This window comes from Mirounga leonina, unplaced genomic scaffold, assembly GCF_011800145.1.
Source record: "Mirounga leonina isolate KUSES-001 unplaced genomic scaffold, KU_Mleo_1.0 Mir_53, whole genome shotgun sequence".
NCBI classification, from domain to species: Eukaryota; Metazoa; Chordata; class Mammalia; order Carnivora; family Phocidae; genus Mirounga; species Mirounga leonina.
Window position 1 is genome coordinate 48,335,177 of NW_023270807.1, and position 15,743 is coordinate 48,350,919.

The window sequence follows — 15,743 nt, forward strand, 5'->3', positions numbered from 1 at the left end:
AGTTGGATTTTAAATAGGTTTCAAAAAATAGATTTGCACAAATGTGCCATCTTGTACTATTTGTCTTATTCTTTTAGACACCCAATGAATAGTTCTTTCCTACATCCAACCCATGCTGTTTATACATATAGGCTTTTGTAGTACAGAACATCTTAATTTAACCAGAAAGATCATTACCATGCAACACATTTGTATACTGCAGAAAGCTCCACAAAAAGGTATCTGTGTCCTTGCAGATAAGGATGTTCCCATTTAGATTAACTGAAAGAAAAACAAGCCTAACAATGAATGTTGCCTTTAAAAAATAAATAATCTGATTTTCAAATAACATCCCAAAGCCACTGTGGGAATAGCTGTCATTCTGTCAAATAGAGTTGGCCTAGTTTGCAGTGGATCATCTTAAATGGCAAGGGCCAAATGTATGTTCGAATTCCCAGTTGAGTTGTTTCTTCTGGAGGCATATGGACTGTTTGACCATCTCTTTAGGTAAGATTATGTAGTATTTTCTGTCTTGTTTATTGGATTTATTTGTAACTCAACTAGGACAAATTTAGATAAAACTATGAAGGAGATAAGGCTTGTTTAAAGTACCCCTAATCTTCTTTTGGCATCCTCTTCTGGGAAGCTTGTTGTGTACCCCACTTCTGAAGAGGAATACTGGTTTATTGCCTGTCATGCTAGCTGATGACCCCAGTATACTCTGTTTAACCACCACCACTCACATCTTTGCTCCTCGCACATGTTCTGGAACATCCCTTTCACCTTGTCTTTCATTAGTGTTTACCTGACTGAGTTCCATTTTCCCAGGGTGATTGAGGCTAATGTGATAAAGTAATGACTGATATTGGGTGAGCAAAACATTAGCATTTAAATAGGGACCTTCTGGAGGAGATGCACTTAACAGGGAAGAGGTCTTCAGAGGGAGCAATTTCAGACATTATGACAAGACCAGGTCAAAGATAATTTTGTCAGATGGGGCCTTGAGGTTATGAGCAGGGGCAGCCCTAGTTTCTAGGCTTTCTCTCAGTCAGGATTTCAAACATTTATGGCAGGATCCCAACAGCTTTCATAGGACTTTTGACATAAGTACTTTGACCCGAAAACATTTCCCCCTGCTCCTTGACAGGCTCCATCTTTCCTCCTTCAGAGGAGTTTACTGTTCTTGAAACAATTAAAAATAAAACCTCTCTAGAATTTGGGAAGGAAACGTGAGTAAAAATGTGGCAAATGGACATTTTCAAAAGGCCCTAAATGCAGGGCCTCTGCATGGCATAGCTCCAGGGTGCTATCCACATAGAATCACAATGATCACTGTCTCCTGGAGGATTGGAATGTGAAAGTCTCTGCAGAAATCCTGATTTGTGCTTGGGGCTCCTGAACAGAAGTGGGTTCTACTCAGCCTAAGCAGGACTACAGATACGTTTTTACTCTCCCATTTTCTGTAAGTGCAATATAAGTATCCTGATTTAGGGCTCAGTGCTCACCATCATCCTTTTACCCTTTGAAATACTGAGAAAATAAGGGATTGCTACATGAAATAAAAAAATACAAGGGGTGCTTTGGGACCATTTAACAAATTTGCCTAAAGAATACCTGTATGAAAGGGCCACTGACTTCAGGCTGGTTATTTTATTATCTTTATTAATATATTCAATGTCCCCTCCCTGGTTCTTTGGATAAAGATGATGGGAGAGACATCTGTTTCAAAGCTGTTCTCCTGAATAGCAATTTTGATGACTTAATGCCTTTTCAGACTTCTGCTACCACTGCTGTTCTTTGGTTTTGATTTTAAAGCAGCTGAGTGGAATCTCTAAGCCTTCCATTATGTCTGCCTTTTTTTTTTTTTTTTTAATTCTGAAGAAATAATTCAGAACATGTCAAGGACAAGTGCTTGAGTTATGGAAACTTCTTTTTATTACTATTATTATTCAAAGCAACCTAAAAGATCTTTTAATTTCTTTGATTGCTTAAAGTAGCTCTGTAGAAACATGACGTTTTAGATGTGAAGAGAGTTTATAATTGAGCACAAAAGTCTGAATGCCAGGACAATGAAGTTGGTTGCTGGGATTCCCAGGGACTCTAAAAAGTGAAAGGGCTCAGTAAAAGTTTATCAGAATTTGATAGCAGCCTTCATACAAACATCCAGATAAAACTACGGCCAATTATATGTATGGTTTATTATGCACAGCCCCCCCAACTCCTCAAATTCTGTGGAGATTTAAATCTTTCTTCTAGAATAAAGATTTATAGCATAATGACCCGATTTAGCTACAAAGAAGGAATAAATCTGACAGCTGGGACCAGAAGAAGTATTAATCTCCAAAGTTCACGTGAGTCTTTGTTTCCCCCTTTCAGTTTTTATGCAACAGGGGCAAAAAAAGAGTGAGCAACTCTATTTGTATTTCAGCTCAAATTACATCGGGAGAAAAAGGACAGGGAAGCAGGGAGTGGGTGTTAGAGTTGAAAGCAACATTTTCCATTCTTTAGAGACAGAGTAACTGACAGGTAAGTGAAGAGATGGAGCCGAGCTAGTCCATTCCATTGTCAGCCCAGGGCTTCGGAGAGAGGCAGGTGGATAAGAAGGTATCGAGCAGAGCAGCACCTCGGGCACCTGGATATGGTTTCAGTTTACCCAGGCATCATTTAGTGGGACATTTCACCATGTGAAGTCGGGTACTGAGTGGATAATTATTCTACTTTTCAGTTTCAGGTTTGACCCCTCGCACACACTGACCCCAGGTGAAGACAGAGACTACTCTATAGTTGACCAAAGGAAGGGCTCTGATCTAAGCCCTCAGAAGCAACCTTGGCTTCTGGATATATGACCTCTTCAATTAGGTTTCTTTATGTTTTATATGGATAGAGAGTTTTGGCTCATTTCTCCACTTCTGCCTTTGCTCACTGTGAAAACACATTATAAAATATAATTGTTTGAGAGTGATTCTAACAATTCTAACTGACTGGTTATTCTGTAAGAGAAAAATAATACAGTTTTAAAGAACTTTAACTTTTGAAAGTGAAGCGAATACCACATGCTGCAAACGAGTGTATTGATTTAATGGTCATACATAATTTTGTAAAATTAGTCATGAAACAGACACAAATTTTAAAGAATAGTGCTGCTATTAAAATATATCTCTGCACAGTTGTAGGGCAAACAGATTTGATCCCCCCAGGGGGAAACTGAGAGGTCTATGCAGTCTCTGCCAGTCTCTGAACTTACTATGTGTATTAGTGACAGTTTGAGTACTTTAGGCCATAGGACTTGTATTCCTAAACAAATTCTCTAGACTCTCAAAGAAATAAGTGATAAAATTTGCCCTTCTGTGTTTTTAGGTAACTTCCTTTAGATCTCATTGAGCTAGGAGTAAAGTTCACCATGAGTAAATGTGTTGAACATTGTCAGAGAGATGTAATAATAGGATACATTATTACTATTATTAAGGTATTAATTAATTTACATGTCAAAGAGCCCACTTTAAAGGTCATAAAGTATTTCTCTCACATGAGTGATGAATAGCAGTTTGGAATTTCCTTGGCTCTGTTATACTGTGTACTGAGGTGGTGGTAATGTTCATCAGGGGTAGCCTGTCTTGGCTCATTTGACTAAAAGAGAGACTAAGAATTGAATTATCTGCCATGGCAGGGTCTTATAGATAAATCATATGATTTTCTCTAATGATGTTTGCAAAGGATCAGTTTTAACATTAGCAGCTATAGCTAGTAGTTATAACTGGTGTTCAAAATGAACTAGGCTTGAACCCAGTGCAACTGTTACAATTTCGTCTAAGACCTGTAGGACTGGAATAGAAAACCCAATCCATACCACTACCACATGTCCATTGGATACTGGGCAGAACTTTGAGGGTATAGGGTTAGGATTTAAAATCTTATTGGTAAACTGTAGAAGTAGAATGAAGCAGAAGAGGTCTGGTAAACACAAGATCATAGTATTAAATCTGTAGAGAAAACAATTTGTACAAAGATCAGATAGGAAATAACAGCTGGTATACATTGTCAGCAGAAAACAATTTGTCTAATTATTTTTTCTGTTCTTTTGTCCCATCATTTCATAATGTAACATACTGTCTGGTAAGCCTTCTTCCAATGGAAATCGAGCCAGATGGTAGTCCAAACTTATAAGGAATTTGCTTATTTCCCCATCTCTACCAAGCAAAGGTGGTTTTGAGGTAGGGCTGTGAGAATCCAAATATTGTAAAATGACAGCATGGTGAAAGGTAGAGAAGTCTGATGCTATAGAATCTCCCATTATGAAGCAGTCTGGGGCCATTTAGTGTAGGGGCAAATGGCCTGCACATCTAATAGTCATGAGGTTACAACTATATTAAAGCATAGCACAATAATTAATTATTTTGACAGTGCTAACACAGAGTCATCAGGAAAATGTGAAATAATGTTCAGTAAAAGTTTAGGCTCTTAAGAGAGTATCTGTGTAGAATTTCTTATTCTCTAATGACACTGGATGTATTTACTGACTTTGCAGTCTATTATTACTATTATTTTTTCACATATAACACTGCAGTAAACTTCAGGTTAGCTCTTACACAAATAGTCTTAAAGTAGTAGGGACTAAATTGATAATTTTGAAAGCAAAAGTAGGTAGATGGCTTTAGATATTTTAACTGTTTCCTACCTTTATCTCTTCCATTTTTACATGGTAGATTTCTTTTAAAAATTTAAAGCATGCACAGAAAATGAGAGAAAAAATATCTTCTTGTATATAGTACTTACATGTTGAATTAAAAAATAGGTTAAAAATGATTCTCCTGGGTGGTTAAGTGATTTCCAACTTCTGTCATCTCCTTCAAATGTGAAATTTTCCAAGGTTTTTGAGGCTAAGATAAATAATCTTGGCACTTCATTTTAAAACAGGATTCCAAGCAAAATAGGAAGGAAAAAACCCACTCTAGCATAACTATTTTCAAGAACCTGGCCTGTATGATTTGCTGTCGAAAGCAGTTCCTCACTTCAGGGAAAACCAAAGTCATACACATCCCTGAATAAGCTGCAGCACCATGGTATCATGTTGAATATAGCAAATGATCATTAGTGACCATTCACAGTGGCAATTCCAGATAGCTCTTAGTAACTCTTGTGCTATCTATGCAAATAGTTTCTTAGATTAGGACAAAGTGTGTTGGTGACATGGGTCAAGGGAAACGGGGTGTGCATTCTAACACAAGGGAGCCTTCTCTAGACGATCAGGTTTGGCTTTAGCAAAAACTTGTCTTTAACAAAGCAACCAAAAGAACTTCAAATCCCAACTAAGTCAAAGCCAAAGAAATAAAACCTCACTACTGCCCCCATATTTTGGCTATTTCCTTGGTCCATCTTCATAGCCTTGATTCTATTATCAGAATGAAAGCCTTCCTTTGTTCTGAACCAAGGGCTTGGAACTGTGCACTGGGTCAAAAATGTAAGCTAATCCCACCTGCTGTCTTTCATCTTGTTGAAAATTGCTATGGAATACCGATCTTCATTGACTTACGATGGGGTTACATCCTGATAAACCGATTGTAAGTTGAAAATATTTTACGTCAAAAATGCTTTTAATACACTTAAACTACCTTAGTCCAGCCTGCCTTAAACATGCTCAGAACATTTAGCCTACAGTTAGACAAAATCATCTAACACAAAGCCTATTTTATAATAAAGTATTGAACATAATAAAGTATTGGATACTTTCAATAAAGTACTGAATATCAACAAAGTATTGAATATCAATAAAGTATTAAATAATAAATGTAATTTATTGAATACTGTACTGAAAGTGAAAAAACAAAATAGTTGTATGGATACAGAAGAGTTGGGTATTGGTTGTTCACCCTTGTGATCATGTGGCTGACTGGGAGCTGCATCTTTCTGCCACTGCCCAGCATCACAAGAGAGTATAATACTGCGTATTGCTAGCCTGGAAAAAGATCAAAATTCAAAATTCTAAGTATGGTTTCTGCTGAATGCGTGTCGCTTTTATACCTTCATAAAGTCAAAAAAATCAGAATTCAACCATCTTAAGTAGGGAGACTGTCATATTCTCTAAATATTGAGTGATCATTATCTAAGCTAGTGCAGAATGCATTTTCAAAGTGCTAGGTTGTGAAATAATGCTAATGCGGTCCTTATAAAATAAACACTGGAGTAACAGAGCTAGGTTTTTTTTTTTTTCCTTTATGTTCTCTTAAAGGAACTAGTTCTTTATGAGTATTCAATAAATATTAAGTAATTAGGGTTATAGCTATGGAAGCACAGCCAAAGGTTAAGTGGAGTTTTGAAGGTTGTAAAACATGTTAGCAAGGAAACCTGGGATTGAAATTAGAGTTCTTAGCATCTTCCTGGGGCTTGGGTCACTATATTCCTCTATTTACTTAATCACATATAACCATTGGGTTCCTTAGCAAGTCCTAATCCAGTGCTCAGCTAGGCAAAATTTGGAAACCTCCAGGTTTTTCAGTGGGAGAACATATTTACTTCCAGCTGGAAGACATCAAGATAAGCCATTTCTCTTATAGCTCCATTCTTGCCAAAAGACTGGAAAATAACTTATTAGCGAGTCTAACATACCAAGAGCCGCAACAGCAGCTGCACTCAATATAGCACACACAGAATGACTGGGCGCTGTGAAACTGGGATGACTGAAACCAATGCAATGATAATTCCAGGCTTCACTTTGATCTTTTCAACTGGAGGGCAAGTCAGAAGGAAACTTTAATGCCTACACGATCAGACTGACAAAGTTTGTCTGTATGTTTGTACATTATCCTTGTAGCCTTTGTGTATGTGCTACTTGAGATCACATTTAAATTAATAATAAAGGCTTATGACTGACCCTTATTCTTAGACCCTCTCTATAGTTCACATTTAAAGATTCTTAAATAGGCCAAACAGCATATGGGAATATAAACTCAGTTTAAAAATATATGTATATTAGTCATGAAATTCAAATACTCTATAAGATCAAAGGAAGCTAGGTTCAAATAGTGCACTGTTTGTAATATGTACTGCCATCACACTACTGAATATTTGGTGATTTAATGAATTGAGTAACTTAGAAATTATATCATTTACCAAATATATGTAAGTGATACAGTTTTCATACAATGATATTTGCTTTTCAGCTAGTTGGCAACAGCAATTGTGGAAAATCTTCTGTGTCCTGGACAAAGGTAAAGAATGAAGAGGGAAAGATTCCAATTCTTTAGTGTTTCATTTTTTTTTTTTTAAGAAATAATTGTTGCTTATTTAACAGAAAGATTTAAAAGTATAAAGTAAATGCTATCACCCGACCACTTAAGTGTTGCTAAGATATTAGACAGTTCAATCTTTGGTAGTTTAGAATAGAATATTACCTTTTATTAAAATTTGAACTTATTTCTAAGTTGGTCCAATTATGGGAACTGGTATACATCCTCTCAAAAGTGTTTCAGTGCTATATACATGGTCTGACTGTTGAACGGACATTTAGAAATATTTATTAAAATATAATGATTTAGGGGTGCCTGGATAGCTCAGTCGGTTAAGTGTCCAACTCTTGATTTCAGCTCAGGTCATGATCACAGCATAGAGTCTACTTGTCCCTGTCCCTCCTTCTGCTTCCACACTCTATCTCTCTCTCAAATAAATATATAAAATCTTAAAATATATATATAATGATTTATATTTGTGTGGCATATAAGCACTAGTCCTAGATGTATTGTATAATGAAATTATAATATAAATAAAAATAAATTAAAATTCCAAAATAATTTTTTTTAAAGATTTTTATTTACTTATTTAACAGAGACAGAGAGAGAGCATAAGTAGGCAGAGCAGCAGACAGAGGGAGAGGGAGAAGCTGGCTTTCTGCCGAGCAGGGAGCCCGATGTGGGGCTTAATCCCAGGACCCTGGCATCATGACCTGAGCCGAAGGCAGCCACTTAACTGACTGAGCCACCCAGGCGCCCCCCAAAATAATTTTTTATGGCCTAGTAATGTAAGTAATTTTGATTTTAATTGTTACCGAAAAACAACAAAAAAGAAATTAACTGCAGTAACAATAATATAATAAAATAAATGAATGCTATTATTTACTATATGTTGTACTTTATGCACATTGTCTCACTGAATTGCACAGTAACCCAATGAATTAGAGATGATGCTAATGATTTTTTAGGTGATGAAACCAAGTACTAGAAAGAGTAGTATCACTTAACTAGACAGGGACAGGCCTTGAACTCAACCCAGTATGACTCTAAAGCCTTTTTAGTGCCGTCCTGTGTTAAATGTTGGCAGATATTACAGAGGTGGATTCCAGTCTGGAGCACTACATATATCAGAATGAAAGCTTTCACTTTTATTATTAAGTGCAAGTGTATTTAATAAGTTGGAGTAGATGTTATTTGCCCACTCATTTGCCTGAAAGATGAGGAGAAGGGAGAGGAGGTACAGAAACAATGTCTATATGAGTCTGTATGTAGTTTTAGTCTTAAAAGTACACAGATGCTGGGGAGGGGGTACTTATTTTGTAAATTTGTTTCATGAACCACGTGCCATTAAATTCCAACACCCCTTTCATTGAAAAAAAAAAGTACTGCTGTATTTATGTATCATATAGAAATACCTTGGAGTTTAAATGTTATCTCCAAAAAGTGTTGTGATTTCAAGATTGACAATAAATGACTATACTAGTTTTGGGTTGCCTTGCACGATACTGAGAGGAGTTTGAAGAAGAAATGCAAAACCACGAATAGCAACTTTTAATATGTTTATTTTTTCCAGGCAAGGGTAGAGCATTGTCTGGAAATTGGAGCTTTCTTTTTAAGCTTGTCTGTTGGTGAAAATGCCTGAAAAATTATTTGGCATGAGGGAATACTGCAAGGATAACAAATGGGTTTCAATTCTGTTGCCAACTCCAGTTCATTAATAGTTGCTTTCTGGAAAAGCACTGTGAGAAGGATTCTGAGGCTATGTCCAAGCTTAGGAAAGAAGGCTGTGACCTATTAACACTGTCTACTGTGGGTGAAAGATTAGGCCATACTCACACATGTGCCTTGCATTCCTTTGCCTGACTAGTGTTTTTTTTTTTTTCACCCTACTAACTTATAATGTTCTCATTAGATAATGAGATCACTGGAGACAGAGACAATGCTTACTTTATTTTATAGAGTGATCAGTTGTCCTGGTTTGTTAGGGTTTGAGGGGTTTTCCAGGATGTGGGAATTTCAGCGCTAAAATGGATAGAGTCTTAGGCAGTTGGTAACCCTATTTTTTGTTATTTGGGGCACTCTAAATACTCTTTTAAAAAATTATTTTAAAGACAATTTTAAAGTTTTTATTTAAATTCCAGTTAGTTAACATACAGTGTAATATTAGTTTTGGGTGTACAATATAGTGATTCAATGGTCATGCTATTTTTTAAAACTATAACTGACCCTTGAGAAACGGGTTTGAACTGCATGTGTTCACTTCTATGTGGATTTTTTAAAAAAATGAATACCGTACTCTAAATATATTTTCTCTTCCTTATAATTTTCTTAATAAATTTTCTTTTCCCTAGCTTACTTTATTATAATAATACAGTGTATGATACATATACAATATATGTGTTTATCTACTCTTTATGTTATCAGTAAGGCTTCTGGTCAAGAGTAGGTTAAAGTAGTTATGTTTTTGGGGAGTCAAAAGTTATAAGTGAATTTTCAACTGTGTCACGGTTGGTGCCTCTAACTCCCACATTGTTCAAGGGTTAACTGTATATATTTTGAAATAATTATAGGCTCACAGGAAGTTGCAAAAAATAGTACAGAATCCCATATACTCCTCCCCCAGCTTCTTCCAATGGTGACACTTAATATATCTATATTGCAATGCATACCGTACTTTTGTATACTCCTCAGTGTCAAGTGTCTACAGATACTCAGCAAAGAAAAAAGGTGTGTTGAATTAATGAATATATGGATGAATGAATACTGATATCAGAAAAGATGTTCCGTATCTGTATTTTTACTAGCATTTTTACCCCCTTTCCCATAACGAAAGAGGATTAAGTGTTCCCAAAGTTTCAAAATTATGCAAAGACTACAAAAGAAATACTTCATTTATTTTTTTTAATTTTAAAAAGATTTTATTTATTTATTTGAGAGGGAGAGAGCACACTAGCAGGGGAAGGGGCAGAGGGAGAAGCAGGCTCCCCACTGAGCAGAGAGCCCAACATGGGGTTCAATCCCAGAACTCTGAGATCATGACCTGAGCCAAAGGCAGCTGCTTAGTGAACTGAGCCACCCAGGCGCCCCAGAAATACTTCATTTAAACACAGGAAAAGTGGGAAAAGCATAAAACCCTCTTTAAACTGGCCTGTACACAAGGGAAGTTGGGATTATAAAAGGGACATGAATTGTGACTTTTAAAAGAAGGGTCTGGTACAATGATTCAAATCTCAGTTCAATAACGCAAAGCTGGGTTTTCTTCAATTTGTAGGCAGTTGAAAAGATACATCATGGTAGATTTGAAAGTATACTCAGTTTGTTCTAGTGCACTATGTAGTATAGAACATAGAAGCAGAGAGAAGCTAGCATCTGTGAGTTAGCTAGTGAATCAAGGTTCAGTGTGATATGGACAGGCAGAGTGGAATTTTCTTATCTTGGTAGGTGATAAGTAGTCTGCAAGTGATATGAGATGCTTTTTGCAGAGTACAGTCATATTTGTTTTGGTCTTTTGAAAATGCTCAGTTTGGAAATTATCCATGTAGGAATAGCACAAGTCAGTGATTTAAACTTCTGGGAAAATCAGAGTTTTATCTCTCTGAAACCATCATGTGCACACACATGAACACAATAAATATCCTGGGTACCTTAATACTATAGGCAAAGTTTGCTTAAAACTTAGAGCATCTGAAGAAAGTGTTCTAAGAAAAACAATCACTTTTTTCCTTTTTCTGTTGATAAATTTAATTTTGAGCTCCTTTATCTAACTTCCAAGTTCATTCTGGTTCTAATTCAAAACCCAACTCCAGATCCCATAGATCTTGAGACTTATTCTGTCTTGTCTTTGACCTCATAATCACCTTTGACCGCCAGTACTAATCATCTTCACCTTTAATTTTCCTCTTTAATTTGTTTCCCTGCTTTTTATTTTCTCTGTTCACCTCCCCATAGTTGTAGCAGGGAGGAGTTGTGTAAATCATTTTATTGTAAGCCTTTCTCTTTGTTGTGTGATTAAACTTCCTTTGAAGTCTGTGAAATTGAACACTAAATGACCTGTAAGAAATTAAAGGGTACTGGATTTCATTATACTGGTGCCCAAAAGATGCTCCTTTAAACTGATTAGGGGAAATTTTGTCTTCCATCAATAGACTAAAAGCAAAGTTGTCTGTGTGTTCCTAACAAATAGGTTAATATCAAGTCTTTCTTCTTAGAATTCTATATATGTCATATCTTTCCATATCTTATGCTTGGAGCAGGGCAGAGGGTAAAGAAAGACAAATGAAGGGGCATCAAACCTCACTTGCTTTATCAAACAAGTCGTTGGTCCTAGCTGCTGGGTATCTTGCTCCAGAGAAGGAGGAAGCCACAGCAACTCACTCCAGCTAGTCTTCAGTGAAGGAGCAAAGCTGCACAGAAGGGGAAAATACATGATTCCTCACATTGTGTCTACACATGCACAGTGTGACCGAAGTTAACTGAAATCAAAGCAAAAGAGAGTAAGACGCACTTTGATGCCAAACAACTGTTTTTCACTAATGTTTTCACTTCTGTAATTCCATTCTCTGTTCTGGCTTGTTGTGCTGCTGAAATTCAGGCAGCTGCAGTTTTTAGCTCAGTATTTTCCTCACCTTCCAGGACCCCACTGGCATAACTGTCCTTAGTGATTGATGGGACCCCATGCCCTGCAGGGGAGTAGGGCGGTTCCTGTATCAGGGGCATACACAAGTGGCTTGTTTGCATCTATATTCCTGGGAGAGCTGGGGTTCCCAGCTTCCTTTGTGTGAAGTGAAAGAACAGAGCTGATTTACAGGGTAAATAAAATATCAGAGGAAGTAGAGGTTAGCTGTTACTTATAGCTAAGAGAGATTTATGAGATTACATAGTAACTGAACCTAAACTTTAAACTGTAGTCATTATGGTCTACATAGTTCCATACCTCATTAGAAGGAAAAAATGTGGAGAATGGAGAACACTCAGTCCTTCTGTTAAAAAAAATGTCTCTGGTCTTAGTGCAGATGTGATCTACAATCAAAGAATACTCTACATTTTTTATAGCATCTTTCCATAGCAGGTTTCTCTAGAGACTATAAAATCCTACTCTAAGAGAGTTGAATGGAAAATACTCTTATTTTATGTTTGGAGAAACTGAGGCTCAGACACAGAACTTTAAGGTGTGCACGAGAGGCAAATGGCTGAGGCAAGAGCACCTGGAAACTTGATTTTATTTCTAGGCTGTTTTTACCTCTCAAAAAAATTCAGTGACTAACAAAAGAGAAAGAAAAAACCCTTACTGGATTCATTGATATGCCAGGCAGAACCCCATGTTCAATTCCATTTCAAAAGCTTTTCCCCCTACAGCAGTGATAGATTCCACAAGTCTTGGAGCAAGTTAAGGGACTGAAGGGTGCTTGTGCATACAGTGAGCTATTTTGAGTGTGCTTTTTGAAAACTGAAATTACTGAAGGAAAATCCATCAAGGCTCAATGTTATACTTGTTTTATAAGGAGAAGGATTCATGTAAATCCAGAGGTATGTGGCTCAAGCAGTGGACAAAATTAGAGGCAATCTGGCCTACCTGCCAACGTTGCCTTGAATGCTAAATCCTTGCTACTCAAAGTATGGTTCCCGTACTAACATCAGCATCACCTGAGTGCTTGTTAGAAATGCAGAGCCTCAGGTTCCATCTCAGATATACTGGGGCAGAATATGCTTTTTAAAAAGATCCTGAGGATTTGTATACACATGAAAATTTGAGGAGTATTAGGCTGACTGCCAATAAGGAAGGGGTCAGACCTGGACCAGGACAGGTGAGACCTTAGTGCTAAGCAAGTGATGTGAATGTAGATTTGGGATGGTGAGGTAAAAAGAACTGATGCTAAGCAGGATGATCCAAGTGAGTGCTTGTGAGTATTCATAGAATCAAGACAGGGAAAGGAAGGTAAGAATAGTCAGCCAGTGATACCCAGGAACTTGAATATGGGCAAGTTTGAGAGCACCTGCATGGAGCCAGCCAGCAAGCATTGGGGGTAGGGGCAGAGATAGGTGAGGGGAGAGTCAGGGGAGGTAGGAGAGAAAAGGCAGCTCCCAGAAGATAGCATAGAGAAATGATGGTTGTTTTGTCTGAAAGAAAGCCATGCTTGGAAAACTAGGCAAGCTGAAGAGGTTGAGGGGAATCTATGGTTAGAAGGGTTTTGTTGAGGGACGCCTGGGTGGCACAGTCTGTTAAGAGTCCCACTCTTGGTTTTGGCTCAGGTTGTGATCTTAGGATCATGAGATTGAGACCTGCATCAGGCTCTGTGCTCAGCAAGAAGTCTGCTTAAGACTCCCCGCCCCCACTCTCTCTCTCTCTCTCAAATAAATAAATAAATCTTAAAAAAAAAAAAAAAGAAGAGTTTTGTTGGTAAAAGCCGTATACTGATACAGTGGAACAGGCAGTGCAAGCCCTTCTCTAGGGTGGTCCCATCTGTGTTTAACAGGAATTTTCCTTAAGGCAGGTGGATCCTGGGTTTGGCCTTTAACACTGACATTTTAAATCACAACTTCTTGCTTCCATTCCATTTAATCCAGAAATTAATAGTTTCTTGGGCATACTACTATTTCTTGGGCATCTGACAATAATTAGTATTTATTTATTTATTATTTTAGAAAGAATTAACATTTTCAATGATCACTGGAAATACAGAATAAATAAGAAGTTTTTAAAAGTACAGGCCAAGCTTTTGGTATTACAGACCAAATTATAGTCTAGCTTTTGACATTGTGCCTGCTAAAATTACAAATGTTAATTTATAAGGAAGATTTTGTTTCAAAAGCAATTAAAAAATTTGGTCCTAAGCTTACTTAAATCCAACCTTCTCATCCCCGGAATAGAATTATTCATATTTGAAATTAGTAACTGAAAAGCTAATCCTAACCCTACTTCTGGCACTTCACTTCTTATGGTTGTACTGTTTCACATAGAGAAATGTATGCATTAAGCCTCATTTACACAGTATTTTGTAATCTTTATCTGGAAATAGAGGACCAATGTAGTCTTTGGGCACTGTTAATTATAAATCAGACTCAAGCACCATGCCCGTCTTTGTAGGATGAGGAAACAAAGTTTCTTTGGAGGCTGGATTCTTTTAATGAGATAAATACAGGACTGTTTCTATTTGTAACTAAGTTAGTTAAGGAGAAAAAAAAAAGGCTTTGAATTCTGCAGAAGAACCCCAGTCTAGAAAGCACAGAGGCATAGTATTCTCTTCTCTGCACTCTGACTCCCAAGTAGCAGATTTTTATTTATTTAAATTTTATTTTTTTTCCAATTTTCTTTTTAAGTAATCTCTACAACCAACATGGGGCTCGAACTCACAACTCTGAGATCAAGAGTCACATGCCCCACCTACTGAGCCAGCCACGTACCCCTCAATTATTTGATTTTTTAAAATTACGTTATGTTAATCACCATACATTACATCATTAGTTTTTGATGTAGTGTTCCATGACTCATTGTTTGCGTATAACACCCAGTGCTCCATTCAGTACGTGCCCTCTTTAATACCCATCACCAGGCTAACCCATCTCCCCACCCCCCTCCCCTCTAGAACCCTCCATTGGTTTATCTCCTCCAAGTAGCAGTCTTTTTTTTTTTTTAAAGATTTTATTTATTTATTTGACAAAGACAGAGATAGCGAGAGCAGGAACACAAGCAGCGGGAGTGGGAGAGGGAGAGCAGGCTTCCCGCCAAGGAGGGAACCCGATGTGGGACTCAATCCCAGGGCCCTGGGATCATGACCTGAGCCGAAGGCAGACGCTTAACGACTGAGCCACCCAGGCACCCATCCTCCAAGTAGCAGTCTTTTTAAATGAAGAAAGGCTCAATTTTTTTAAGAGTGACCATGATTTGACCATGACTAATACGTATAATACAAACCTGTGGTACTCCACCTATTTGCTAAAGGGAACTTCCAAGAGACAGCCTGAGCAGGAGCCTGTAGAGCCATGTAGCTGCTGCTGGGTATTGATGAACTCGGCAAGCTGTTCAAGCACATGAGAGAACAGTTCTTAGGAAATACAGTGCTAATTAAGCATCAACTTGTCTAATGAAAAGGATGGGTATATTTTGGAGGAGGTGAGATGGAGTGGGGAAAGAGCAGAAAGTCCCTATAGGATGAAGTTTTTAATCTGTACATAAATAATCCTTTCTGGATTCATCACCAATTTTTGATATGAGAAGAGTCAACTATGTCTATAGATCACTGCTTCTTGCTCTTCAGTGGTAGAGTTAGTTGTAGAGTTAGTATATCCATGCATCCAGAGTTGGTCATAAATAGACATGTTATAATCACCTAATTAATTTAGCTACTTTGTCACTTTTTAATTTTCATTTCCATAAAGAGGAAGGAGAGTTGCTGAAGATGTAGAGAGAACTGATGAAACTCAGTAAAGAGAAGCTCTTCATGATGAGATTTTTTTTGGTTATGGCTATAATCTAGTCATTCTTTTTCCTGGTTCTTTTGGAAAAGACAATGCTAAACATTTGTATTTATTATGTAACAATTG